The sequence below is a fragment of the Hypomesus transpacificus genome, chromosome 12, assembly GCF_021917145.1.
Source record: "Hypomesus transpacificus isolate Combined female chromosome 12, fHypTra1, whole genome shotgun sequence".
In the NCBI taxonomy this organism is placed as follows: Eukaryota; Metazoa; Chordata; class Actinopteri; order Osmeriformes; family Osmeridae; genus Hypomesus; species Hypomesus transpacificus.
In genome coordinates, this window is record NC_061071.1 from 5,256,077 (window position 1) to 5,281,847 (window position 25,771).

The 25,771-nt window shown below is 49.4% G+C and overlaps 18 non-coding genes across 18 annotated transcripts; all 18 read right to left on the bottom strand.

Moving 5' to 3' along the window:
• Window positions 1-5,186: 5,186 nt before the first annotated feature.
• trnaa-ugc lies at window positions 5,187-5,259 on the bottom strand. The gene has a single exon. It is a non-coding gene; the product is annotated as a tRNA-Ala (tRNA).
• A 748-nt stretch (window positions 5,260-6,007) lies between these two features.
• On the bottom strand, window positions 6,008-6,080 carry trnaa-ugc. Its single transcript has one exon. It is a non-coding gene; the product is annotated as a tRNA-Ala (tRNA).
• Window positions 6,081-14,195: 8,115 nt separating this feature from the next.
• trnaa-cgc lies at window positions 14,196-14,268 on the bottom strand. Its single transcript has one exon. It is a non-coding gene; the product is annotated as a tRNA-Ala (tRNA).
• A 163-nt stretch (window positions 14,269-14,431) lies between these two features.
• On the bottom strand, window positions 14,432-14,504 carry trnaa-ugc. Its single transcript has one exon. It is a non-coding gene; the product is annotated as a tRNA-Ala (tRNA).
• A 293-nt stretch (window positions 14,505-14,797) lies between these two features.
• On the bottom strand, window positions 14,798-14,870 carry trnaa-cgc. Its single transcript has one exon. It is a non-coding gene; the product is annotated as a tRNA-Ala (tRNA).
• Window positions 14,871-15,033: 163 nt separating this feature from the next.
• On the bottom strand, window positions 15,034-15,106 carry trnaa-ugc. Its single transcript has one exon. It is a non-coding gene; the product is annotated as a tRNA-Ala (tRNA).
• Window positions 15,107-15,250: 144 nt separating this feature from the next.
• On the bottom strand, window positions 15,251-15,323 carry trnaa-ugc. Its single transcript has one exon. It is a non-coding gene; the product is annotated as a tRNA-Ala (tRNA).
• Window positions 15,324-15,616: 293 nt separating this feature from the next.
• trnaa-cgc lies at window positions 15,617-15,689 on the bottom strand. Its single transcript has one exon. It is a non-coding gene; the product is annotated as a tRNA-Ala (tRNA).
• Window positions 15,690-15,852: 163 nt separating this feature from the next.
• Window positions 15,853-15,925, bottom strand: trnaa-ugc. The gene has a single exon. It is a non-coding gene; the product is annotated as a tRNA-Ala (tRNA).
• Window positions 15,926-16,071: 146 nt separating this feature from the next.
• Window positions 16,072-16,144, bottom strand: trnaa-ugc. The gene has a single exon. It is a non-coding gene; the product is annotated as a tRNA-Ala (tRNA).
• Window positions 16,145-16,437: 293 nt separating this feature from the next.
• trnaa-cgc lies at window positions 16,438-16,510 on the bottom strand. Its single transcript has one exon. It is a non-coding gene; the product is annotated as a tRNA-Ala (tRNA).
• Window positions 16,511-16,673: 163 nt separating this feature from the next.
• trnaa-ugc lies at window positions 16,674-16,746 on the bottom strand. The gene has a single exon. It is a non-coding gene; the product is annotated as a tRNA-Ala (tRNA).
• A 512-nt stretch (window positions 16,747-17,258) lies between these two features.
• On the bottom strand, window positions 17,259-17,331 carry trnaa-cgc. Its single transcript has one exon. It is a non-coding gene; the product is annotated as a tRNA-Ala (tRNA).
• Window positions 17,332-17,494: 163 nt separating this feature from the next.
• On the bottom strand, window positions 17,495-17,567 carry trnaa-ugc. Its single transcript has one exon. It is a non-coding gene; the product is annotated as a tRNA-Ala (tRNA).
• Window positions 17,568-18,079: 512 nt separating this feature from the next.
• Window positions 18,080-18,152, bottom strand: trnaa-cgc. The gene has a single exon. It is a non-coding gene; the product is annotated as a tRNA-Ala (tRNA).
• Window positions 18,153-18,315: 163 nt separating this feature from the next.
• trnaa-agc lies at window positions 18,316-18,388 on the bottom strand. The gene has a single exon. It is a non-coding gene; the product is annotated as a tRNA-Ala (tRNA).
• Window positions 18,389-18,681: 293 nt separating this feature from the next.
• trnaa-cgc lies at window positions 18,682-18,754 on the bottom strand. The gene has a single exon. It is a non-coding gene; the product is annotated as a tRNA-Ala (tRNA).
• Window positions 18,755-18,917: 163 nt separating this feature from the next.
• trnaa-ugc lies at window positions 18,918-18,990 on the bottom strand. Its single transcript has one exon. It is a non-coding gene; the product is annotated as a tRNA-Ala (tRNA).
• Window positions 18,991-25,771: the final 6,781 nt, after the last annotated feature.

Consider the following 25,771-nt stretch of genomic DNA (forward strand, 5'->3'; position numbering starts at 1 on the left):
ACGCAGGCTCCTCGACTCCCACAGCCATAGGGATATCAGCCCTACCGATCTCCGCTGCTTCTCCCAGGTCAGCCAGTTTCATTTTACTAGCTATTTTACATTTAGTCATTTAGTCATTTTCTGTGCTAGTGTAAGAAAGCCAAGGTGCTTGTGATGAGAGCATTGATGATATCATGGCGGCAGATGACACAAACTCATCAGACTGGACCTGTAAATGATGGGGGAAATCAATAAGATAAGCATCTGACCTGTTTTTCCATCTCAGGGTACCTGCAAATGCAGACCGAATTGGCTATATAAGTATGAAAATAATTTTAAATAAAATAAAACGTTTAGCTTACATGCATTCGCTTGATGAGGGAGGACTGAACTTTAGCTTTGAATTCGATGAGTCTGGGCCCGTCTTCCTCACTGTGTATGAGGTGGATATTGATGAGGCCGAAGGTAACGGGCTACGTGTTCGAGATGGAGACGTCTTTCTCTGCAGACATAACCGTGGTGGCACATTTAAGTGTTGACAGCACAGGCTGTGTGTCCTACATCATCTGCCAGTACTCATCTTTCAACTCCAGGATCCTGGCATCTTGAAGTTTGGTCACGGTTCGGTCCGACAGCACAGCAGCAACAGCTCACCGCTGCTCCAGCAGCCGATCAAACATCTCGCACACGGAGTTCCACCGTGTTTTACACGACTGGATAAGCCGGTGAGTTGCTGCAGTGCTGTGATTGAAGTGGCTAACAAGTTTACTAGCCGCTAATATTACCCAACATAGATACAGTGCAAATCCGTCATTTATGGCCAACTGGAGTGTGTGTGCAAAGCAGGCAACGGAAATCCAGTTCACTCTAGTGGGATTGTTGGCAGCAACAATATTGGCCGCGTTGTTATGAACGCATGCAATAACTTGGTCTTCAAGTCCCCATTGCTCTACAGCTCCATTTATTTTCTCAGCGAGGTGGTCAGCTGTATGCCGGCCTGGCAGCATTACCCTTTGTCCCTGCGTGTACCCTGTCTGTTTCCCGTTTTGAGAATTAAACCTGTGTTCCTCGCTATGCCTCGGTACTCCCCTGCATTTGGGTCCAACCCCACCTCACGTCGTGACAGAATGCTAAGACCAAGATGGGACCCAGCAGAGAGTTCACCCAACCCTTTCCTAGGGACCCGCCTGGCCTTTGGTGGACCCCGAAGCCTGCAGCTCAAGGCCCACCCCAAGTCCTGGTTCCAGCCCCAGCCGGAACCCCGACTCCAGCCTCGGTCCTGCCATGGGCCCCTGCCTCGATCCTGCCCTGTGCCCCTGCCTCATCCTGAGGTTGTGCCGCCCTGCGCCCGGACGAAGAAGGTTGCGCTGCCCAGCACCCAGACCACCAAGGCTGTTCCTGCCAGGGAGTTTCGGCCGCCTGCCGCCAGAACCCAGCCCCGTTCCTGCCCTGTACCCCTGCCTCGTTCCTGCCCTGTAGCCCAGCCTCGTTCCTGCCCTGTACCCCTGCCTCGTTCCTGCCCTGTGCCCCTGCCTCGTTCCTGTCCTGTAGCCCAGCCTCGTTCCTGCCCTGTGCCCCAGCCTCGTTCCTGCCCTGTACCCCAGCCTCGTTCCTGCCCGGTGCCCCAGCCTCGTTCCTGCCCGGTGCCCCAGCCTCGTTCCTCCCCTTTGCCCCAGCCTCGTTCCTGCCCTGTGCCCCAGCCTCGTTCCTGCCCTGAGCCCCTGCCTCGCCCCGAGGTTGTGCCGCCCAGTGCCAGGCCATCCGAGGACTCCTGGCCGCCTCCTACTCCTCCTGAGGACTCCTGGCAACCTCCTCCTCCGCCCGAGGACTCCTGGCCGCCTCCTCCTCCGCCCGAGGACTCCTGGTCGCCGCCTCCTCCGCCCGAGGACTTCTGGCCTCCTCCTCCGCCCGATTACTTCTGGCTGCTGCCTGCCGCGGTGCCCGCGCTCCCATGCGCCCCGGTGCCCGCGCTCCCAGGCGCCCCCTCGTCCGCGCTCCCAGGCGCCTCCTCGTCCGCGCTCCCAGGCGCCTCCTCGTCCGCGCTCCCAGGCGCCCCCTCGTCCGCGCCCCCTCGTCCGCGCTCCCAGGCGCCCCCTCGTCCGCGCCCCCTCGTCCGCGCTCCCAGGCGCCTCCTCGTCCGCGCTCCCAGGCACCTCCTCGTCCGCGCTCCCAGGCGCCTCCTCGTCCAAGCTCCCAGGTGCCCCCGTGCTCCGGCGTCCGGGCCGCCCCCCGGACCTGCCTCGACCCTCTGCCCTGCCTCCAGGTCGTCCCCCGGACCTGCCCTGACCCCCTGCCCTGCCTTGTGGGTCGTCGGGTGACGTCCCTTGAGAGGGGGGTACTGTCACGGCCACAGCCGTGCCCCCCTATTGTTTTTGGTTTTGCCCTGCCCTAGTGTTTCCCTGTCATTGTTGTCACCTGTCTCGTTCAGTTGTCGTTAGTTTCATTGTGTTCACCTGTGTCTTGTTTGTTTCTGTGTATTTAGGTTCCTGCTTTGTGTCCAGTCTTTGTCTTAGCATTACCCTTTGTCCCTGCGTGTACCCTGTCTGTTTCCCGTTTTGAGAATTAAACCTGTGTTCCTCGCTATGCCTCGGTACTCCCCTGCATTTGGGTCCAACCCCACCTCACGTCGTGACAGATGTAGCTCTCAGCTGTTAAAGCGGTCCAGCAGTCGGTGGTTAGAGCAACTCTTTCAGCTGTGCTCAATTCTTTTAACAGCTCCTTCTTCCGTTTCTACCAGTCTGGTGATGGTACGTCGTGACAGAATGGGATATAACGGTTCTATTAAGTTTATCAGATGTCGGAAACCTTCGCCCTCAACAATACTTAAGGGTAGCATATCAATCTCGATTAACTTGCAGATCTGTTTGGTAATTTTCTCTGCTCGTTGTGTATCGCAGGCGCAGCTCCTCCGTGCTAACACCGAGTTGAAAGTCGGTTGAGAGCAGGATGCACCGCCACTAACCACGGTCGGATGTACGTTTTTCAGGTGGTGTATCATTTGAATCGTGGAGGAGTTGTATTTATACTCTATTTGGCAATGTCGGCAGTGAACGTCTTTTTTCAAGTCGAAATGGTCCTACGCTGCACTTTGCCGTGACCTCTTCATGTTTACTCCTATGGAAACTCGCGGTTAACTGAGTAGGGCTGTGGCGTGTTTTTCAAACATTGCCCGCTTGTGGTAAAATGTAAAATTGTTGCCACATTAGCGAAATCCATTGCATTCCTTCAATACTCACAATTCGCAATTGAACGTGCATTAGTTTTATCGATGAAAATGTTTTGTCATGGTCGAAATTCTTAATGATCGATTATCGATCGTCGATTAATTATGCCCATCCCTAGTATCGATTCCGCTGCATATGACAGGTCGCAGGACTGGAGCGGGAAGTTGTCCTCATGGAGGCTTTGTAGGGGGTGGATGGGGGCTTTGAGAGCGGTGATTCCGTCCTCACAAAAGCCACGGCAGGGCTTGATGGTGTTCTGGGCCTCACAGAGGCCATAGGGGAACCGAAGCCAGGTGGGGGGGTCCTCACAGAGGCCATAGGGGAACCAAAGCCAGGTGGGGGGGTCCTCACAGAGGCTGTAGGGGAACCAAAGCCAGGTGGGGTGGTCCTCACAGAGGCCATGGGTGAGCTGGCAGTGGCCTGGCTGTCTCCTGTCATGGTGGGTGGACTGGACAGAGGCTGGGAGAAGGATGGGGGGAAGCATTTGTAAAAAGTAGAAATCAATGGACTCAAATCAAGCTCTTAAGATTTAGGTTTGCTCATATTAACCTATAAATATGTATTTACATATAATCATATTTACCTTTGCTTTCCTAACCACATTCACATTGGGCTTTGCAGCAGCGCCATGTGAGCCTCCAAATTGTGGTTTAGAAAACTGTGGTGACAATTAGAGCATTTATCAAAGGAATACATTGTAAACCTGAAATGCTCTTCCATTTTGCCATCATCATATGTAATCAGTGGTTGTCCATATTTGAAAGCTTGTATGACAATAATTTTGAAATACTCACCATGGACAAATTCAGTGTGGGCCGTGCTGGGACATGGGCTGAGGCAGAGGCTGAGGCCATTCCCAGTGGAGGAGGGGCAGAGGCAGAGGCTGAGGTAGAGGCCGTTCCCAGTGGGGGAGGGGCAGCACAGGTAGAGGTCTCTGCCACAGTTTGCCCAGTGGTTGGCTGTATTAAGGACAGAGAGATCCATGTCAGACATCACATTACTGAGCACATCACATAGTGATTCTTTTAGTGTTTTGGTGTCAAGAAGTCTCATTCACATTACCTTTGGGTTGTGAAAGCCACAAGCACACTGCTGTGTCCCACCAAACAGCATTCTTTGACCCCGTAACTGTAACGGGCACTTCTCAATCTGTTCCAAATAAAACAAACACTTTTTTTAAGAAAACAACCCAATAGAAATGGAGCGTTTTGACATATCTTCTATTGGTGACTAAACATGACATTGACACTGAAGTTGCTGTTTATTATGTTTATCAAGGTCCCATACTGTGACTGGTATTTCTGGCAATTCAGTCATCTTTTATAGGCCATCAGAATTTTTTTTCAGTGATCTTTTGCTCATTTTATATACCTTTTGAAAGAGGTCATACCACCTCTTCTGTCTTGGGGCTGGCCTGTTACCTGCATCAGCGGGCCAAACCCCAGAGCTGGCAAACCTCCTCAAACGGGACATCCATTCCCCATCCCCCATTCCTTTGTGGCTCTTTGAACTCGACATCTAAAAGGTAAAAGGAGCGATTTTTACACTAGTACAATAACATGTATTTATTGTTATAATTAGCTTTTTAACATATCAAATATTTAGCTGGCTACTATTTCCAGAAGAATATTTTTTTACTTTTTCTGGGTCACTTTATTACCACAAGTGAAAAAGTTATCTTTATTTCGTTTTGTCCCCAGTGACATATATTATATATAACAGGTTAAATATTGCTTTTGCTAGTCGGAATAACATCTGTCGCTACAGTAACCTATTAGTAATCCCTTATAAAAGTAGCTAGCTAAATGACAGCAATACTACCTGAGGAAATCTTCGTTGGGGAACTTGTGAGCGTCAGCATGAGGACCCAAATTGTATTAGGCCAACCGTGTCTAGGTAGTAGTCGTCCTTCATGCCAATGCGATTCTTGTAAATGTTTCTGTGGGAAGAAGCTAAATCTTGCCAGTTAAACAGCATTACCTATGGAGGATGCGGGCATCGATCCCGCTACCTCTCGCATGCAAAGCGAGCGCTCTACCATTTGAGCTAATCCCCCAATGGTAAGCTCTTCTTTGGGAAACTTGTGATCGTCACTATTAGGACAACCGTGTCTACGTAGTAGTCATCCTTCATGCCAATACGATTCTTGTAAATGTTTCTGTGGAAAGAAGCTAAATCTTGCCAGTTAAACAGCATCACCTATGGACGATGTGGGCATCGATCCCGCTACCTCTCGCATGCTAAGCGAGCGCTCTACCATTTGAGCTAATCCCCCACCTTACATGTGACAACTTTCCTTGGAAGAGTTAAAAACTCCTCAGTCTTGAGTCACAATCTACAATCTGGTTCGACTGCTTACTCGACATCAGTTTGAATCTCACAGGGAATGCGGGTATCGATTCCGCTGCATATGACAGGCAAAGGAAGCGCTGCAGCATTTGAGCTAACTCGCACTTCCATTGCTCCTACCTGGGAGAGTTGAATCGTCCCACACTTTGGAGCTGCTTTTCCGAAACACGTGCAATGTTTTTGTGGAACGGAGCTCCATTTTTCAAAGAAAACATCTGTTGGAGAATGCGGGCATCGACCCCGCTGCCTCTCGCATGCGAAGCAAGCGCTCTACCACTTGAGCTAATACCCCCATGTTAAGCTCTTCGTTGGGGAACTTGTGAGCGTCAGCATGAGGACCCAAATTGTATTAGGCCAACCGTGTCTAGGTAGTAGTCGTCCTTCATGCCAATGCGATTCTTGTAAATGTTTCTGTGGGAAGAAGCTAAATCTTGCCAGTTAAACAGCATTACCTATGGAGGATGCGGGCATCGATCCCGCTACCTCTCGCATGCAAAGCGAGCGCTCTACCATTTGAGCTAATCCCCCAATGGTAAGCTCCTCTTTGGGAAACTTGTGATCGTCACTATTAGGACAACCGTGTCTACGTCGTAGTCATCCTTCATGCCAATACGATTCTTGTAAATGTTTCTGTGGAAAGAAGCTAAATCTTGCCAGTTAAACAGCATCACCTATGGAGGATGCGGGCATCGATCCCGCTACCTCTCGCATGCTAAGCGAGCGCTCTACCATTTCCGCTAAAGCTGGGGAACAATCGCCTGTTTGAGGGGGGAAGAAGGGGGAGAAGGGAGGGGGAAGAAAAAAGGAGGAAAAAGGGAGAAAAAAGGGAGAAGAAGAGGAAAAAGAGAGAAAAGGGGAAAGTTGAAAGTCCCCATTCATAGTTTAAACATGTTTAACCCGTTACGTTTTAAGACAATTCGAAAAAACACCCGAAATTACGAATTTTACAGTGTTTGGGGAAGACGTAGAATGGAACCGAAGGTCCGCGGTTCGCGTCCCACCTACGGCACCTTTGACTATTTCTAATAAACACACACACTTGAGTCTCCAAGTGTGTATGTTATCAAAATGTAACAATATAAGATAGATGGAGATACGTTGCTAATTTAGTGTAATTTCAAAACCATTTGTATCCACTAGTGCATTATTTATATTTTACAGGGTTATCTATTGTACACTATTTGCCTTTATTTGTATTCACTCCACACAGGAGTACTGTTTTTGGTTAGTTTTAATTAGATCTATCTCTCTATCCATCCATCTATCTATCTCTCAAACTGTGTGGCTTCTGAGCTTTGTGTGCTCTTATCTGAAGCTCTGTCTTTTTGGTTTCTGCACTTACCATATCAACACTTGCATGATCCATATATTAAATATTTTAAAACAATGTGCGCAAGCAAGCGTAAAGTTAGTCACTTTTTGCTGCTCTTCTTGCAGACTTGCCGTATTTGGTTAGAAAGAGTAGTGATTGGGAAATAACGACGGACTGACCAACAAATAGTTGATAAATAGAAACATTTATCCACAATTGTAAAAATAGAAATATGAACAACAACAACTAATTTAAACTACATATATATACAGGCAAATGATCTGCTAAATTACAATATTTACACAATGAAAACTATATACACAATGGAAATCTAAGCATAAACTATATCTAAACAATGAAAACGATATACACACGGGAAATCTAAGCATTAACTATATCTAAACAATGAAAACTATATACAAAGGCCCAAAGAATTATTTCTTTTTTTGCTCCTCCAGCCACTGCTCTCTGGACAGAGTCTCTGCAGAGGGGCAGTAAACAGTCCCCTTATACTGGCTGTGGCCAGTCTCTGCCGTTCTGTTCTGGCCACACCTCCAGCATTTGTTGGCCTCCACTCTCCTCTGGTGGGCACGGGGAGCTGGACCAGGAGCAGGACGAAGCTGGGGAAGGTTGGTGGTGCAGGAAGAGGGTGGGACAAAACGCAGGGCTTGGGGGACCATCAATGGAGAGGGGGCAGAGGGTGCCCTCATACCAGGGGCTCGGGAGACAAACACCACAGTGGGGACGGCAGCAGGGCGAGGGGCAATGGTGGTAGGGCGGGGCATGATAGGGATGGGAGTGGGGGCTCCAAGGGCAGCTGAAGGGCCAGGGAAGAGCTGCCTCTGGGCTGCCAGCCTTGGTCGGACCGCTGGAGGTGGTGCTGTGGCTGCATATGTTGCCCGCCTCTTGGTCTTTGCCTGCCCTGCTGTGCTCTGCGGCAGGTGGTAGGTGTGGGCTGCTCCCTGGGGTTGAGGTGGAGCAACAGCAGGGCGGACGTTGGCAGGCGGGAGAGGCTCGGTAGCCACAGACAGAGGACCTGGCAAGTTTATGCCCTGCTGCAGCACAGCCAGATCCTGCCTCTTCACCCTCCGGTTGTACCACTGGGAGAGGGTCGACTGGTTCACCTCCACCAGCTGCAGGGTGGTGCCCTGCATGATGGCCCCATTGCCCAGGATGAGCTGCCGAACCTTGCGGTAGTCCTGCAGGATCAGAGTCCACCTGGACATGCTGCTCTTCCCCTGCTTCCTGGGACTCTTGTGGATGTCCGAGAGCCGGACGAAGATGGCCTCCACAAGGCGGCAGCAGTCTGGCCACTGAGCAGGCGAACCAGTGGACCCCAGGACACACCTCTCCACACTCTCCACACCTGGCGTGAACTCCACCTTTTTTTTGTGGCGGAACCTTCCCTTTATCAGCCTGTCCAGGTGCCGCGCAGCAAACACGACCCTCTGCTTGTCGTAATCCAGCAGGTCTTGCCACAGCCCCACAATGTTGCTGACCTAAGAAGGAAAGAAAACATATATTTTATATGTTTATATATTATAAATATATAAACAAATATCTGTTGTACAATGAATGTCTTGCTGACCTGCTGGTTATCGAGGGTCATGTTGGTCTGATGCCTCAGCTCCACTAAGCACTCTGCCAGTCTATCCACCCGATCCATGCCTGGCATGCCATGCTCGTCCACAGCCTGAAACATTGAACAATTTCACATTAGCGCTGAACACCTCATGGCAAAGGTATGTTATATTGACTGCTGCTGCTGTGTGTTTTATTTGTTTGCTGTCAATTACTGTGTGTTGTTCCTAATAATGAATTGCGCTTGTATTCAGACACTTTCCTAACTACTGAACTTGTTAGTGTCTATGAATGACAGTTAATTACTAGTAGAAAGTTAACATACCAGCTGTTCTTCAGGCACCTGTGAGGAGGCACCTGGGACACAAGGCTGGGTTATGGGGGGAGGCAGGGTGGTAGCTACAGGCATGGGGGTGACAGGCAGAGTGGTGGTGGTGACAGGTAGGATGGAGGTGGTTAGAGACAGGATGGTGGAAGGCAGGGTGGAGGAGGTGAGTGGCAGGGTGTTAGAAGGCAGGGTGGAGGAGGTGAGGGGCACGGTGGGGACCACAGGCAGGGTGGTGGAAGGCAGGGTGGAGGAGGTGAAAGGCAGGGCGGAAGACGGGAGGTCTTCCGAAACACTACCAATAGTGAGGTCCTGTTCGTCATCCTCAAACCCTTCATCCGCCTGTTCCTCCTCTGTGGCGTGGTCCTCCAGCAGTTGGTCTGTCTCCTCAGAGTCGGGGTCCATGTCCTGCAAGGGCTGCCCTGTCTGCCTAAGCAGGTAGTTCACCCCAAGCAACTCTCCTGAACATGAACAACAATGCAATGCTAATGAGTATTAAAAAACAGATATGGAACTTACCATGATGCATAAATACTGAGCTCTCAACAACATCATTATTTGTATTCATATTTGCCCTGAGACTTACCGGTGTACTTTCTCGGCGGGATGAAGGAGGGGACATACTTCCTTCCAAACACCTTCAGGCTGTTGCTGTTGACGGACTCCAGCACGTCCCCCGCGTACGTCAACAGCGCCATGCGCTTGGTGGTGATGGAGGCCGCTGCCCGGTTCTGGTTCCACCTGTTCAGGCCTTCCAGGAGGTACAGCTGGAAGTTGAGCAGGTTTGCACTCGTTCCTAAAAAAAAAAGAGAACGTGAACAATGATTAACAAGGCTATTTGAATATAATTTCATTATTAAGAATAATGTTTAGATGAAGATCTACACCAACCTGGAATAAACCTGTTCAGGTGGCAGTGGAAGGACTCCAAGGAGGTGGAGCCTCTTGCACACCTGTATGTGGTCAGCTGGATCCCCTCCCTGGTGGAACTGCCTGTCTCAGTGTACAGGAGTACACCTGGCACATCCTGGATGCACTTCACGTGCCTCTTCTGGGTGCGCCAGATGTGCTCCATCTTAGGCTGGTCCAGCAGCGGAACCCCGAGCAGGTCTCTCCCCTTCTCCCCCATCAGCTCCTGCAGCAGCTGCTCAATGCGGAGGACCGTGGCGTCCACTCCACGTGTCCTCCGCCTGCAGAACTGGGACAGCTCAGCCTTGGTGATGGCCTTGTCCACCATGTCACTGGTGATGAGGGGCACACCCTCCCTTTTGAGCTGCTCCCTCTTCACCCTGCGCAGTAGGGCTACGTCTGCTGCGTCCCACTCGAACAGGCACACAGACAGGCGGCTCATGAAGAGGGGGTACAGGGCATGGGCATCGGTGGTGCATCCCACGGCCAGCCGTCGCATAAAATGCCAGATGTCCAGCCTTATTTTCAGGTCAGGCCACCCACCAAACCTGGCCTGAAGCTTGGTCTCCCCCTCCTCTGAGCAGCAGCCACAGTCCACATAGAGCAGGACCGGGGGAGCTGCACCTGCCTGGGTGTACCTCTCAATGAGGCCAGAGACCATCGGGTCCAGCCCCGGTCCCTCCTGGGCAGTCAGGACACTGATGAGGACCTGGCCGATCTCATTCCCCACCGAGGTCACCCAGAATGCAGTCCCCTTTGCTGCACCAGCCAGCTTCTTTGTCATCTGAAATGACAAAATTCACACAGAAAACTTCATGAGAGGTTTCAAAAGAAAGTCTGTTAAATAAACACAGAAGTGTATTTATTTATTTATGTATTACTGCAGTCTAATCAAAGGCATGGATGTGTGTGTGTATGTGTGCTTGTAAGAATACAAATCATTGAGGTTTCATGTTTTCATTGTGTTGTACATAATTTACACCATGGATTTTCTTCATCCTATTACCTTTTTGGTGGAGTCCATCTTCAAAATGTTACCAAAGGTTGACGTGATGGACGCCTTTATATGGTCCATCCGGCTGATGATGTCCCTGCCGTACACCGACAGCACCCACCGGCTGGTTGGGACATCGAGGGGCTGTGGAGGTTCCTGGCAGGTCACTGGGAAGAGGCTGGGCTGGTCAACGAAGGCCGCACACTCCCCCAAGTAGTCGGCCAGGCGGTCCAACCACTCCTCCCCATGGTTCTCCCGCAGCTGCTTCACCAGGCACGCCGGGCTATTGCCGAGGGTCCGTTCCCGCAACATGCGGATGACCCGTATGTCACAAGCATACCTTGAAGAAAAGACAGATAAGTTTCAAGAACTTGTTCAATTATGTAAGGACCTGCAGCAGGCATTATCAGAAAATGATTGTAGATTTTTAACTCACAAGCGTGTCAGGATCATCCTGAACTTCCTCCTGTGAGGCAGGTCCAGCTGGTCCAGGACAGCCTGACTGGTTGCCAGATGGGTCAGGCGACACACAGTGCACCTGAGTGTCTCCGTCACCATCAGGTAGTAGCGGTCCACGTCCAGGACCTTACGCACCCTCTTGTGCACACCATACCCCGTCAGCTGCTTCCCACAGGTTTGGCAGACTACCCTCACTTTCCACAAGTGATAGGGCATCCATACCAAGAGCCTGTGGGCAAAAAAGCGGTCCGGTGTTGGAGCCTGGTGGTATATCAGGGCAGAGGCTGGTGGCTCATACCAGAGCTTCAAGTTCAAACGCAGCTTGCCAGACTGAAAAAGGGTGGACGCAATCCACCGTTGGTCCTGAACTGGGATCGTCTCCTTCATTCTGACAGGAAGCCAGAAGTCAGGAGTTGGACCAGGAGCAGGGCCAGGAGCAGGGCCAGGAGCAGCAAGCTCATCCTCATCATGCACATCCTGTTACAAAACAAGAGAAATAAATATATTTATAAAAACAGAATAGCCCAATCATATGAGAACAACCTCATCTTATAAAACTAAAACAGTTCCAAGAACACAACACTTACAGCAGCCATTGCAGGGCTGGTGCTGGTCTCTGAGACAACAGTGCTGAGGCTGGAAGCTGTGCTGGGCCTCACAGAGGTCATCGCAGGGCTGGAGCGAGAAGTTGTCCTCATGGAGGCTTTGTAGGGGGTGGATGGGGGCTTTGAGAGCGGTGATTCCGTCCTCACAAAAGCCACGGCAGGGCTTGATGGTGTTCTGGGCCTCACAGAGGCCATAGGGGAACCGAAGCCAGGTGGGGGGGTCCTCACAGAGGCTGTAGGGGAACCAAAGCCAGGTGGGGTGGTCCTCACAGAGGCCATGGGTGAGCTGGCAGTGGCCTGGGTGTCTCCTGTCATGGTGGGTGGACTGGACAGAGGCTGGGAGAAGGATGGGGGGAAGCATTTGTAAAAAGTAGAAATCAATGGACTCAAATCAAGCTCTTAAGATTTAGGTTTGCTCATATTAACCTATAAATATGTATTATATTATATTTACATATAATCATATTTACCTTTGCTTTCCTAACCACATTCACATTTGGCTTTGCAGCAGCGCCATGTGAGCCTCCAAATCGTGGTTTAGAAAACTGTGGTGACAATTAGAGCATTTATCAAAGGAATACATTGTAAACCTGAAATGCTCTTCCATTTTGCCATCATCATATGTAATCAGTGGTTGTCCATATTTGAAAGCTTGTATGACAATAATATTGAAATACTCACCATGGACAAATTCAGTGTGGGCCGTGCTGGGACATGGGCTGAGGCAGAGGCTGAGGCCATTCCCAGTGGAGGAGGGGCAGAGGCAGAGGCTGAGGTAGAGGCTGTTCCCAGTGGGGGAGGGGCAGCACAGGTAGAGGTCTCTGCCACAGTTTGCCCAGTGGTTGGCTGTATTAAGGACAGAGAGATCCATGTCAGACATCACATTACTGAGCACATCACATAGTGATTCTTTTAGTGTTTTGGTGTCAAGAAGTCTCATTCACATTACCTTTGGGTTGTGAAAGCCACAAGCACACTGCTGTGTCCCACCAAACAGCATTCTTTGACCCCCTGACTGTAACGGGCACTTCTCAATCTGTTCCAAATAAAACAAACACTTTTTTAAAGAAAACAACCCAATAGAAATGGAGCGTTTTGACATATCTTCTATTGGTGACTAAACATGACATTGACACTGAAGTTGCTGTTCATTATGTTTATCAAGGTCCCATACTGTGACTGGTATTTCTGGCAATTCAGTAATCTTTTATAGGCCATCAGAATTTTTTTTCTGTGATCTTTTGCTCATTTTATATACCTTTTGAAAGAGGTCATACCACCTCTTCTGTCTTGGGGCTGGCCTGTTGCCTGCATCAGCAGGCCAAACCCCAGAGCTGGCAAACCTCCTCAAACGGGACATCCATTCCCCATCCCCCATTCCTTTGTGGCTCTTTGAACTCGACATCTAATAGGTAAAAGGAGCGATTTTTACACTAGTACAATAACATGTATTTATTGTTATAATTAGCTTTTTAACATTTCAAATATTTAGCTGGCTACTATTTCCAGAAGAATATTTTTGTACTTGTTCTGGGTCACTTTATTACCACAAGTGAAAAAGTTATATTTATTTCGTTTTGTCCCCAGTGACATATATTATATATAACAGGTTAAATATTGCTTTTGCTAGTCGGAATAACATCTGTCGCTACAGTAACCTATTAGTAATCCCTTATAAAAGTAGCTAGCTAAATGACAGCAATACTACCTGAGGAAATCTACTAACTAGCCTACATGACAAACTCTGAAATGACAAACTCTAATATTCGTGATATTACTTGTCATTGACCCGATGAATGCTAACATGTATTGAAATGTCAAACGGATAATTATTTTGATAAGCTATGTATTATTTACCTTTGCGGTGCGCGGTACTACAGACAACTTGAAAGAGCGTATCCTTCAATGAATGAACTGACGCGACTACTGTCACTCATCTCACAACTTCGGCGGGGGTCAACCTCGGCGGGGGTCTCTGGGGTCGTGGACGCCGTTGCTACGGCTCAGCTCGGCGTGACGTAATTGGAGATGTACGTGTTCCGATTGGCGCAATCGGACTGACGCAATTGGACAGTGAGAATCCGATTGGCCCTCGAACCTTGAACCGAGGTAGCTAATTGGTCGCGATAGCCAGTCGAATGTGCTCCGGGTGCCGCTAATCCCCCACCTTACATGTGACAACTTTCCTTGGAAGAGTTAAAAACTCCTCAGTCTAGAGTCACAATCTACAATCTGGTTCGACTGCTTACTCGACATCAGTTTGAATCTCACAGGGAATGCGGGTATCGATTCCGCTGCATATGACAGGCAAAGGAAGCGCTGCAGCATTTGAGCTAACTCGCACTTCCATTGCTCCTACCTGGGAGAGTTGAATCGTCCCACACTTTGGAGCTGCTTTTCCGAAACACGTGCAAAGTTTTTGTGGAACGGAGCTCCATTTTTCAAAGAAAACATCTGTTGGAGAATGCGGGCATCGATCCCGCTGCCTCTCGCATGCGAAGCAAGCGCTCTACCACTTGAGCTAATTCCCCCATGTTAAGCTCTTCGTTGGGGAACTTGTGAGCGTCAGCATGAGGACCCAAATTGTATTAGGCCAACCGTGTCTAGGTAGTAGTCGTCCTTCATGCCAATGCGATTCTTGTAAATGTTTCTGTGGGAAGAAGCTAAATCTTGCCAGTTAAACAGCATTACCTATGGAGGATGCGGGCATCGATCCCGCTACCTCTCGCATGCAAAGCGAGCGCTCTACCATTTGAGCTAATCCCCCACCTTACATGTGACAACTTTCCTTGGAAGAGTTAAAAACTCCTCAGCCTTGAGTCACAATCTACAATCTGGTTCGACTGCTTACTCGACATCAGTTTGAATCTCACAGGGAATGCGGGTATCGATTCCGCTGCATATGACAGGCAAAGGAAGCGCTGCAGCATTTGAGCTAACTCGCACTTCCATTGCTCCTACCTGGGAGAGTTGAATCGTCCCACACTTTGGAGCTGCTTTTCCGAAACACGTGCAAAGTTTTTGTGGAACGGAGCTCCATTTTTCAAAGAAAACATCTGTTGGAGAATGCGGGCATCGATCCCGCTGCCTCTCGCATGCGAAGCAAGCGCTCTACCACTTGAGCTAATTCCCCCATGTTAAGCTCTTCGTTGGGGAACTTGTGAGCGTCAGCATGAGGACCCAAATTGTATTAGGCCAACCGTGTCTAGGTAGTAGTCGTCCTTCATGCCAATGCGATTCTTATAAATGTTTCTGTGGGAAGAAGCTAAATCTTGCCAGTTAAACAGCATTACCTATGGAGGATGCGGGCATCGATCCCGCTACCTCTCGCATGCAAAGCGAGCGCTCTACCATTTGAGCTAATCCCCCAATGGTAAGCTCCTCTTTGGGAAACTTGTGATCGTCACTATTAGGACAACCGTGTACGTAATAGTCATCCTTCATGCCAATACGATTCTTGTAAATGTTTCTGTGGAAAGAAGCTAAATCTTGCCAGTTAAACAGCATCACCTATGGAGGATGCGGGCATCGATCCCGCTACCTCTCGCATGCAAAGCGAGCGCTCTACCATTTGAGCTAATCCCCCACCTTACATGTGACAACTTTCCTTGGAAGAGTTAAAAACTCCTCAGTCTTGAGTCACAATCTACAATCTGGTTCGACTGCTTACTCGACATCAGTTTGAATCTCACAGGGAATGCGGGTATCGATTCCGCTGCATATGACAGGCAAAGGAAGCGCTGCAGCATTTGAGCTAACTCGCACTTCCATTGCTCCTACCTGGGAGAGTTGAATCGTCCCACACTTTGGAGCTGCTTTTCCGAAACACGTGCAAAGTTTTTGTGGAACGGAGCTCCATTTTTCAAAGAAAACATCTGTTGGAGAATGCGGGCATCGATCCCGCTGCCTCTCGCATGCGAAGCAAGCGCTCTACCACTTGAGCTAATTCCCCCATGTTAAGCTCTTCGTTGGGGAACTTGTGAGCGTCAGCATGAGGACCCAAATTGTATTAGGCCAACCGTGTCTAGGTAGTAGTCGTCCTTCATGCCAATGCGATTCTTGTAAATGTTTCTGTGGGAAGAAGCTAAATCTTGCCAGTTAAACAGCATTACCTATGGAGGATGCGGGCATCGATCCCGCTACCTCTCGCATGCAAAGCGAGCGCTCTACCATTTGAGCTAATCCCCCAATGGTAAGCTCCTCTTTGGGAAACTTGTGATCGTCACTATTAGGACAACCGTGTCTACGTAATAGTCATCCTTCATGCCAATACGATTCTTGTAAATGTTTCTGTGGAAAGAAGCTAAATCTTGCCAGTTAAACAGCATTACCTATGGAGGATGCGGGCATCGATCCCGCTACCTCTCGCATGCAAAGCGAGCGCTCTACCATTTGAGCTAATCCCCCACCTTACATGTGACAACTTTCCTTGGAAGAGTTAAAAACTCCTCAGTCTTGAGTCACAATCTACAATCTGGTTCGACTGCTTACTCGACATCAGTTTGAATCTCACAGGGAATGCGGGTATCGATTCCGCTGCATATGACAGGCAAAGGAAGCGCTGCAGCATTTGAGCTAACTCGCACTTCCATTGCTCCTACCTGGGAGAGTTGAATCGTCCCACACTTTGGAGCTGCTTTTCCGAAACACGTGCAAAGTTTTTGTGGAACGGAGCTCCATTTTTCAAAGAAAACATCTGTTGGAGAATGCGGGCATCGATCCCGCTGCCTCTCGCATGCGAAGCAAGCGCTCTACCACTTGAGCTAATTCCCCCATGTTAAGCTCTTCGTTGGGGAACTTGTGAGCGTCAGCATGAGGACCCAAATTGTATTAGGCCAACCGTGTCTAGGTAGTAGTCGTCCTTCATGCCAATGCGATTCTTGTAAATGTTTCTGTGGAAAGAAGCTAAATCTTGCCAGTTAAACAGCATTACCTATGGAGGATGCGGGCATCGATCCCGCTACCTCTCGCATGCAAAGCGAGCGCTCTACCATTTGAGCTAATCCCCCAATGGTCAGCTCCTCTTTGGGAAACTTGTGATCGTCACTATTAGGACAACCGTGTCTACGTAATAGTCATCCTTCATGCCAATACGATTCTTGTAAATGTTTCTGTGGAAAGAAGCTAAATCTTGCCAGTTAAACAGCATCACCTATGGAGGATGCGGGCATCGATCCCGCTACCTCTCGCATGCAAAGGGAGCGCTCTACCATTTGAGCTAATCCCCCACCTTACATGTGACAACTTTCCTTGGAAGAGTTAAAAACTCCTCAGTCTTGAGTCACAATCTACAATCTGGTTCGACTGCTTACTCGACATCAGTTTGAATCTCACAGGGAATGCGGGTATCGATTCCGCTGCATATGACAGGCAAAGGAAGCGCTGCAGCATTTGAGCTAACTCGCACTTCCATTGCTCCTACCTGGGAGAGTTGAATCGTCCCACACTTTGGAGCTGCTTTTCCGAAACACGTGCAAAGTTTTTGTGGAACGGAGCTCCATTTTTCAAAGAAAACATCTGTTGGAGAATGCGGGCATCGATCCCGCTGCCTCTCGCATGCGAAGCAAGCGCTCTACCACTTGAGCTAATTCCCCCATGTTAAGCTCTTCGTTGGGGAACTTGTGAGCGTCAGCATGAGGACCCAAATTGTATTAGGCCAACCGTGTCTAGGTAGTAGTCGTCCTTCATGCCAATACGATTCTTGTAAATATTTCTGTGGAAAGAAGCTAAATCTTGCCAGTTAAACAGCATCACCTATGGAGGATGCGGGCATCGATCCCGCTACCTCTCGCATGCAAAGCGAGCGCTCTACCATTTGAGCTAATCCCCCAATGGTCAGCTCCTCTTTGGGAAACTTGTGATCGTCACTATTAGGACAACCGTGTCTACGTAATAGTCATCCTTCATGCCAATACGATTCTTGTAAATGTTTCTGTGGAAAGAAGCTAAATCTTGCCAGTTAAACAGCATCACCTATGGAGGATGCGGGCATCGATCCCGCTACCTCTCGCATGCAAAGGGAGCGCTCTACCATTTGAGCTAATCCCCCACCTTACATGTGACAACTTTCCTTGGAAGAGTTAAAAACTCCTCAGTCTTGAGTCACAATCTACAATCTGGTTCGACTGCTTACTCGACATCAGTTTGAATCTCACAGGGAATGCGGGTATCGATTCCGCTGCATATGACAGGCAAAGGAAGCGCTGCAGCATTTGAGCTAACTCGCACTTCCATTGCTCCTACCTGGGAGAGTTGAATCGTCCCACACTTTGGAGCTGCTTTTCCGAAACACGTGCAAAGTTTTTGTGGAACGGAGCTCCATTTTTCAAAGAAAACATCTGTTGGAGAATGCGGGCATCGATCCCGCTGCCTCTCGCATGCGAAGCAAGCGCTCTACCACTTGAGCTAATTCCCCCATGTTAAGCTCTTCGTTGGGGAACTTGTGAGCGTCAGCATGAGGACCCAAATTGTATTAGGCCAACCGTGTCTAGGTAGTAGTCGTCCTTCATGCCAATACGATTCTTGTAAATATTTCTGTGGAAAGAAGCTAAATCTTGCCAGTTAAACAGCATCACCTATGGAGGATGCGGGCATCGATCCCACTACCTCTCGCATGCTAAGCGAGTGCTCTACCATTTGAGCTAATCCCCCACCTTACATGTGACAACTTTCCTTGGAAGAGTTAAAAACTCCTCAGTCTTGAGTCACAATCTACAATCTGGTTCGACTGCTTACTCGACATCAGTTTGAATCTCACAGGGAATGCGGGTATCGATTCCGCTGCATATGACAGGCAAAGGAAGCGCTGCAGCATTTGAGCTAACTCGCACTTCCATTGCTCCTACCTGGGAGAGTTGAATCGTCCCACACTTTGGAGCTGCTTTTCCGAAACACGTGCAAAGTTTTTGTGGAACGGAGCTCCATTTTTCAAAGAAAACATCTGTTGGAGAATGCGGGCATCGATCCCGCTGCCTCTCGCATGCGAAGCAAGCGCTCTACCACTTGAGCTAATTCCCCCATGTTAAGCTCTTCGTTGGGGAACTTGTGAGCGTCAGCATGAGGACCCAAATTGTATTAGGCCAACCGTGTCTAGGTAGTAGTCGTCCTTCATGCCAATGCGATTCTTGTAAATGTTTCTGTGGGAAGAAGCTAAATCTTGCCAGTTAAACAGCATTACCTATGGAGGATGCGGGCATCGATCCCGCTACCTCTCGCATGCAAAGCGAGCGCTCTACCATTTGAGCTAATCCCCCAATGGTAAGCTCCTCTTTGGGAAACTTGTGATCGTCACTATTAGGACAACCGTGTCTACGTAGTAGTCATCCTTCATGCCAATACGATTCTTGTAAATGTTTCTGTGGAAAGAAGCTAAATCTTGCCAGTTAAACAGCATCACCTATGGAGGATGCGGGCATCGATCCTGCTACCTCTCGCATGCTAAGCGAGCGCTCTACCATTTGAGCTAAAGCTGGGGAACAATCGCCTGTTTGAGGGGGGAAGAAGGGGGAGAAGGGAGGGGGAAGAAAAAAGGAGGAAAAAGGGAGAAAAAAGGAGGAAAAAGGGAGAAGAAGAGGAAAAAGAGAGAAAAGGGGAAAGTTGAAAGTCCCCATTCATAGTTTAAACATGTTTAACCCGTTACGTTTTAAGACAATTCGAAAAAACACCCGAAATTATGAATTTTACAGTGTTTGGGGAAGACGTAGAATGGAACCGAAGGTCCGCGGTTCGCGTCCCACCTACGGCACCTTTGACTATTTCTAATAAACACACACACTTGAGTCTCCAAGTGTGTATGTTATCAAAATGTAACAATATAAGATAGATGGAGATACGTTGCTAATTTAGTGTAATTTCAAAACCATTTGTATCCACTAGTGCATTATTTATATTTTACAGGGTTATCTATTGTACACTATTTGCCTTTATTTGTATTCACTCCACACAGGAGTACTGTTTTTGGTTAGTTTTAATTAGATCTATCTCTCTATCCATCCATCTATCTATCTCTCAAACTGTGTGGCTTCTGAGCTTTGTGTGCTCTTATCTGAAGCTCTGTCTTTTTGGTTTCTGCACTTACCATATCAACACTTGCATGATCCATATATTAAATATTTTAAAACAATGTGCGCAAGCAAGCGTAAAGTTAGTCACTTTTTGCTGCTCTTACTTCTTGCAGACTTGCCGTATTTGGTTAGAAAGAGTAGTGATTGGGAAATAACGACGGACTGACCAACAAATAGTTGATAAATAGAAACATTTATCCACAATTGTAAAAATATAAATATGAACAACAACAACTAATTTAAACTATATATATATATATATATATACAGGCAAATGATATGCTAAATTACAATATTTACACAATGAAAACTATATACACAATGGAAATCTAAGCATAAACTATATCTAAACAATGAAAACGATATACACACGGGAAATCTAAGCATTAACTATATCTAAACAATGAAAACTATATACAAAGGCCCAAAGAATTATTTATTTTTTTGCTCCTCTAGCCACTGCTCTCTGGACAGAGTCTCTGCAGAGGGGCAGTAAACAGTCCCCTTATACTGGCTGTGGCCAGTCTCTGCCGTTCTGTTCTGGCCACACCTCCAGCATTTGTTGGCCTCCACTCTCCTCTGGTGGGCACGGGGAGCTGGACCAGGAGCAGGACGAAGCTGGGGAAGGTGGGTGGTGCAGGAAGAGGGTGGGACAAAACGCAGGGCTTGGGGGACCATCAATGGAGAGGGGGCAGAGGGTGCCCTCATACCAGGGGCTCGGGAGACAAACACCACAGTGGGGACGGCAGCAGGGCGAGGGGCAATGATGGTAGGGCGGGGCATGATAGGGATGGGAGTGGGGGCTCCAAGGGCGGCTGAAGGGCCAGGGAAGAGCTGCCTCTGGGCTGCCAGCCTGGGTCGGACCGCTGGAGGTGGTGCTGTGGCTGCATATGTTGCCCGCCTCTTGGTCTTTGCCTGCCCTGCTGTGCTCTGCGGCAGGTGGTAGGTGTGGGATGCTCCCTGGGGTTGAGGTGGAGCAACAGCAGGGCGGACGTTGGCAGGCGGGAGAGGCTCGGTAGCCACAGACAGAGGACCTGGCAAGTTTATGCCCTGCTGCAGCACAGCCAGATCCTGCCTCTTCACCCTCCGGTTGTACCACTGGGAGAGGGTCGACTGGTTCACCTCCACCAGCTGCAGGGTGGTGCCCTGCATGATGGCCCCATTGCCCAGGATGAGCTGCCGGACCTTGCGGTAGTCCTGCAGGATCAGAGTCCACCTGGACATGCTGCTCTTCCCCTGCTTCCTGGGACTCTTATGGATGTCCGAGAGCCGGACAAAGATGGCCTCCACAAGGCGGCAGCAGTCTGGCCACTGAGCAGGCGAACCAGTGGACCCCAGGACACACCTCTCCACACTCTCCACACCTGGCGTGAACTCCACCTTTTTTTTGTGGCGGAACCTTCCCTTTATCAGCCTGTCCAGATGCCGCGCAGCAAACACGACCCTCTGCTTGTCGTAATCCAGCAGGTCTTGCCACAGCCCCACAATGTTGCTGACCTAAGAAGGAAAGAAAACATATATTTTATATGTTTATATATTATAAATATATAAACAAATATCTGTTGTACAATGAATGTCTTGCTGACCTGCTGGTTATCGAGGGTCATGTTGGTCTGATGCCTCAGCTCCACTAAGCACTCTGCCAGTCTATCCACCCGATCCATGCCTGGCATGCCATGCTCGTCCACAGCCTGAAACATTGAACAATTTCACATTAGCGCTGAACACCTCATGGCAAAGGTATGTTATATTGACTGCTGCTGCTGTGTGTTTTATTTGTTTGCTGTCAATTACTGTGTGTTGTTCCTAATAATGAATTGCGCTTGTATTCAGACACTTTCCTAACTACTGAACTTGTTAGTTTCTATGAATGACAGTTAATTACTAGTAGAAAGTTAACATACCAGCTGTTCTTCAGGCACCTGTGAGGAGGCACCTGGGACACAAGGCTGGGTTATGGGGGGAGGCAGGGTGGTAGCTACAGGCATGGGGGTGACAGGCAGAGTGGTGGTGGTGACAGGTAGGATGGAGGTGGTTAGAGACAAGGTGGTGGAAGGCAGGGTGGAGGAGGTGAGTGGCAGGGTGTTAGAAGGCAGGGTGGAGGAGGTGAGGGGCACGGTGGGGACCACAGGCAGGGTGGTGGAAGGCAGGGTGGAGGAGGTGAGGGGCAGGGTGGGGACCACAGGCAGGGTGGTGGAAGGCAGGGCGGAAGACGGGAGGTCTTCCGAAACACTACCAATAGTGAGGTCCTGTTCGTCATCCTCAAACCCTTCATCCGCCTGTTCCTCCTCTGTGGCGTGGTCCTCCAGCAGTTGGTCTGTCTCCTCAGAGTCGGGGTCCATGTCCTGCAAGGGCTGCCCTGTCTGCCTAAGCAGGTAGTTCACCCCAAGCAACTCTCCTGAACATGAACAACAATGCAATGCTAATGAGTATTAAAAAACAGATATGGAACTTACCATGATGCATAAATACTGAGCTCTCAACAACATCATTATTTCTATTCATATTTGCCCTGAGACTTACCGGTGTACTTTCTCGGCGGGATGAAGGAGGGGACATACTTCCTTCCAAACACCTTCAGGCTGTTGCTGTTGACGGACTCCAGCACGTCCCCCGCGTACGTCAACAGCGCCATGCGCTTGGTGGTGATGGAGGCCGCTGCCCGGTTCTGGTTCCACCTGTTCAGGCCTTCCAGGAGGTACAGCTGGAAGTTGAGCAGGTTTGCACTCGTTCCTAAAAAAAAAGAGAGAACGTGAACAATGATTAATAAGGCTATTTGAATATAATTTCATTATTAAGAATAATGTTTAGATGAAGATCTACACCAACCTGGAATAAACCTGTTCAGGTGGCAGTGGAAGGACTCCAAGGAGGTGGAGCCTCTTGCACACCTGTATGTGGTCAGCTGGATCCCCTCCCTGGTGGAACTGCCTGTCTCAGTGTACAGGAGTACACCTGGCACATCCTGGATGCACTTCACGTGCCTCTTCTGGGTGCGCCAGATGTGCTCCATCTTAGGCTGGTCCAGCAGCGGAACCCCGAGCAGGTCTCTCCCCTTCTCCCCCATCAGCTCCTGCAGCAGCTGCTCAATGCGGAGGACCGTGGCGTCCACTCCACGTGTCCTCCGCCTGCAGAACTGGGACAGCTCAGCCTTGGTGATGGCCTTGTCCACCATGTCACTGGTGATGAGGGGCACACCCTCCCTTTTGAGCTGCTCCCTCTTCACCCTTCGCAGTAGGGCTACGTCTGCTGCGTCCCACTCGAACAGGCACACAGACAGGCGGCTCATGAAGAGGGGGTACAGGGCATGGGCATCGGTGGTGCATCCCACGGCCAGCCGTCGCATAAAATGCCAGATGTCCAGCCTTATTTTCAGGTCAGGCCACCCACCAAACCTGGCCTGAAGCTTGGTCTCCCCCTCCTCTGAGCAGCAGCCACAGTCCACATAGAGCAGGACCGGGGGAGCTGCACCTGCCTGGGTGTACCTCTCAATGAGGCCAGAGACCATCGGGTCCAGCCCCGGTCCCTCCTGGGCAGTCAGGACACTGATGAGGACCTGGCCGATCTCATTCCCCACCGAGGTCACCCAGAATGCAGTGCCCTTTGCTGCACCAGCCTGCTTCTTTGTCATCTGAAATGACAAAATTCACACAAAAAACTTCATGAGAGGTTTCAAAAGAAAGTCTGTTAAATAAACACAGAAGTGTATTTATTTATTCATGTATTACTGCAGTCTAATCAAAGGCATGGATGTGTGTGTGTATGTGTGCTTGTAAGAATACAAATCATTGAGGTTTCATGTTTTCATTGTGTTGTACATAATTTACACTATGGATTTTCTTCATCCTATTACCTTTTTGGTGGAGTCCATCTTCAAAATGTTACCAAAGGTTGACGTGATGGACGCCTTTATATGGTCCATCCGGCTGATGATGTCCCTGCCGTACACCGACAGCACCCACCGGCTGGTTGGGACATCGAGGGGCTGTGGAGGTTCCTGGCAGGTCACTGGGAAGAGGCTGGGCTGGTCAACGAAGGCCGCACACTCCCCCAAGTAGTCGGCCAGGCGGTCCAACCACTCCTCCCCATGGTTCTCCCGCAGCTGCTTCACCAGGCACGCCGGGCTATTGCCGAGGGTCCGTTCCCGCAACATGCGGATGACCCGTATGTCACAAGCATACCTTGAAGAAAAGACAGATAAGTTTCAAGAACTTGTTCAATTATGTAAGGACCTGCAGCAGGCATTATCAGAAAATGATTGTAGATTTTTAACTCACAAGCGTGTCAGGATCATCCTGAACTTCCTCCTGTGAGGCAGGTCCAGCTGGTCCAGGACAGCCTGACTGGTTGCCAGATGGGTCAGGCGACACACAGTGCACCTGAGTGTCTCCGTCACCATCAGGTAGTAGCGGTCCACGTCCAGGACCTTACGCACCCTCTTGTGCACACCATACCCCGTCAGCTGCTTCCCACAGGTTTGGCAGACTACCCTCACTTTCCACAAGTGATAGGGCATCCATACCAAGAGCCTGTGGGCAAAAAAGCGGTCCGGTGTTGGAGCCTGGTGGTATATCAGGGCAGAGGCTGGTGGCTCATACCAGAGCTTCAAGTTCAAACGCAGCTTGCCAGACTGAAAAAGGGTGGACGCAATCCACCGTTGGTCCTGAACTGGGATCGTCTCCTTCATTCTGACAGGAAGCCAGAAGTCAGGAGTTGGACCAGGAGCAGGGCCAGGAGCAGCAAGCTCATCCTCATCATGCACATCCTGTTACAAAACAAGAGAAATAAATATATTTATAAAAACAGAATAGCCCAATCATATGAGAACAACCTCATCTTATAAAACTAAAACAGTTCCAAGAACACAACACTTACAGCAGCCATTGCAGGGCTGGTGCTGGTCTCTGAGACAACAGTGCTGAGGCTGGAAGCTGTGCTGGGCCTCACAGAGGTCATCGCAGGGCTGGAGCGAGAAGTTGTCCTCATGGAGGCTTTGTAGGGGGTGGATGGGGGCTTTGAGAGCGGTGATTCCGTCCTCACAAAAGCCACGGCAGGGCTTGATGGTGTTCTGGGCCTCACAGAGGCCATAGGGGAACCGAAGCCAGGTGGGGGGGTCCTCACAGAGGCTGTAGGGGAACCAAAGCCAGGTGGGGTGGTCCTCACAGAGGCCATGGGTGAGCTGGCAGTGGCCTGGGTGTCTCCTGTCATGGTGGGTGGACTGGACAGAGGCTGGGAGAAGGATGGGGGGAAGCATTTGTAAAAAGTAGAAATCAATGGACTCAAATCAAGCTCTTAAGATTTAGGTTTGCTCATATTAACCTATAAATATGTATTATATTATATTTACATATAATCATATTTACCTTTGCTTTCCTAACCACATTCACATTTGGCTTTGCAGCAGCGCCATGTGAGCCTCCAAATCGTGGTTTAGAAAACTGTGGTGACAATTAGAGCATTTATCAAAGGAATACATTGTAAACCTGAAATGCTCTTCCATTTTGCCATCATCATATGTAATCAGTGGTTGTCCATATTTGAAAGCTTGTATGACAATAATATTGAAATACTCACCATGGACAAATTCAGTGTGGGCCGTGCTGGGACATGGGCTGAGGCAGAGGCTGAGGCCATTCCCAGTGGAGGAGGGGCAGAGGCAGAGGCTGAGGTAGAGGCTGTTCCCAGTGGGGGAGGGGCAGCACAGGTAGAGGTCTCTGCCACAGTTTGCCCAGTGGTTGGCTGTATTAAGGACAGAGAGATCCATGTCAGACATCACATTACTGAGCACATCACATAGTGATTCTTTTAGTGTTTTGGTGTCAAGAAGTCTCATTCACATTACCTTTGGGTTGTGAAAGCCACAAGCACACTGCTGTGTCCCACCAAACAGCATTCTTTGACCCCCTGACTGTAACGGGCACTTCTCAATCTGTTCCAAATAAAACAAACACTTTTTTAACGAAAACAACCC